We start from the raw sequence: 2,513 nt of genomic DNA, 5'->3' as shown, positions 1-2,513 counted from the left end.
TATCAACAGTCATGTCATGTTTAGCACTCAGCACTCTCACAATAGCATCTGCTGCCTGTCTAGCCCTTTAAGCATTGCACCACACTGCCTGTCCCCAGTTCACATAATCCTGTGGTTTCTCCCCCAGCATTTGTCACATCTTGTCCTCATGGCTTACACATCTCTGCCATTAGACTATGAGTGCCAAAAGGGCAAAAATGACATTATTCTATTTGTCCCATCTATTAAGTATTGCCCAGACTGAGATTTGGAACACATATTACTAAGTCCTGGTGAAAGACTCAGGTGATTGAGAAGGAGTTTAACACTCTGTGTCCCTCACTTCTGTGAGATTGGCCCCATTCAGGGGAGGCTTTAGGTGACCTGGGTGAGATGGGGGAGTGCTGAAGGACATTGGGCATAAGCATCAGCTTATCAGGTTATTTACAGGGGTCTGCTGGGGTTCAGATTACCCACAGAGATGGTGGGTTCAGACCTCCCATCAGTTTGCATTGTCTCAGATCTGGCTGATCTCATCACATGTGCTTGCCTCTGGTTTTCAGGGCACTAGATGCCAATGGGCAGGTGACTCAGGGCCATCTATTCCCACATCTGGAAAAGCCACTCAAATAGGTGTGTAGCAATAGCCTCCAAGAACCTATAAACTTGTTCTGTCTAGAGACTTGATCTGGTTCATCAGGAGGTGGCCTCCTCAGGGCCTGGGCAGCTGTTGGGCTAAAGGGTGGGGGAAACGCCTTTTCTTTGTTCCTTCTTCAACCTCTTTTAATATTCCAGCTCAGTCATTTCCTCAGCTATGTCTGTCCCTATAACTAAGCACAGAGCGCTCAAACAGATTTATAATTGTGACATATTGTTCCTTAGTCTTTCCATTTTGTTTCTGATAATGCCAGTTCTGGGCATTTTAAAACTTTGGGATCATTGGGAAGTATTTGACAGGAAGGCTTTTGACATGGGTTTCAAAAGTGAGGAGGGACAATGGGAAAAGTGTATTCAGGTCAAGGCACAGAGAATTCTATGATAAAACCAACAAAGGATGTGGGGGAGGAAGAGATGGGAAATGACAGGAAATGAGACTGAAGGGTCCTTGTAGGCCAAGCTAAAAGTTTGGACTGGATCCTGAGGCCAGTCAGAAGCCATTGAAAAGTTTGCTCAGTGAGTATATTCCAGCAACGCAAAGAGAAGTACTCAAATATCTGATATGTATTGACCATTTGGTTTATAATGAAAAAGATGATTCTTTGGTGCTCCCAACAATCTTATGAGGTACTATTACTATTTCCATCTAATCATAAGAGAATCTGGAGCAAAGGAAGATTGTTTCCTCAAGTCAGAGCTAGGAGTTGCTTCTGGAGTCTGTTTCTTTACTAATACTGGCAGATCTGAGAGAGGGCAGGGTTCAGGGAAGGGTTCTGGAGAAGGCAGAAAGGCCAACCACATTCCAAGACTGCCTGGATGTGGGTGTGAGGATGGTAGCGTTCTCAAGAATGGAGCCCTGGTTTCGGACCCGCGCACCCTGAGAAGCGTGCAAAAACGGTCTCTGGGCAAAAGCTCGGGGGGGCGGGGGTGAGAGTCAGCCAGCCAGTGGCCCTGGCTCCGAGGCTGCACGCTCCGGCAGGACAGGGCCGGACCTGTCGCCCAAGCTGTGCAGGAGCGGGAACCGGAGCCGGAATCGGAGCCTGGCGGGTCCTCCCGGTCCCCCCAGAGAACCAAGCGGGGCAGGCGGGCCGAGGACTGACGGGAGCAGTGCCACCTAGCGGAGGCCGGGGCCTTGGCACCCGTGCCCCATGAGGTCACCGCCCCGAGGCATGACGGGAAAGGTAGAGGCCGGCGCCGGGGACCAAAGGGAAAGAGGAAGGGAATAGACCTAGCTGCAGTCTGCGCCCCTCTGACCTCTATCCACCAGGGGACTCCGCGCGCATTCGAGTGTGGGAGTGTGGGGCCTTACAACTCTGGGGTCCTTGATGTGCCGTACCTTCCCCACCCCCTATTCTGTACGTCCTCAGGCCGCGAGCATGCCTACCGTGGCCTAGCCCTCTCATACCCCTCAGATTCCACATTGGATCCCTTCCTCCCTTCCTCACACTTCTCCTCTGGGTTCTCTCATCCACCCCTCTGCCCTCTGGATGCTTTCCTGCCTTTATCTCACAGCTAGAGCATCACCACTGGGTCCTGTGGACACTCCAGTCCCACCTACTCTCCCAAATCCAGCCGCTTCTCTGTCCCCACTGCCTCTTTCTTGATTCAGGCCAACATCCACTCCAGGATGGAAGGCCACATCAGCCAGCAGTCCAGCCCTCTTGGACCCATTTTCCACATTGCAGAGGGATCTTTGTAAAGATTCTCTTGTGCCCAGGATGAACGATCTTCAGTGGCCTTCCTGTTCCTTTGGTATAAAGACCAAACTCGGTCTGACATACCAGCCTTTCATAGCATGGCTATGTGACCTACAGCCCATCTTTCATAATGCCTTTCTCACATGTTGAGCCACAGTCCTACTTTATCGAAATCACTAG

The sequence above is a fragment of the Hyaena hyaena genome, unplaced genomic scaffold (genome assembly GCF_003009895.1).
Source record: "Hyaena hyaena isolate Hyena2069 unplaced genomic scaffold, ASM300989v1 scaffold_426, whole genome shotgun sequence".
Taxonomy (NCBI): domain Eukaryota; kingdom Metazoa; phylum Chordata; class Mammalia; order Carnivora; family Hyaenidae; genus Hyaena; species Hyaena hyaena.
Note: the sequence above shows the minus strand (reverse complement) of the source record.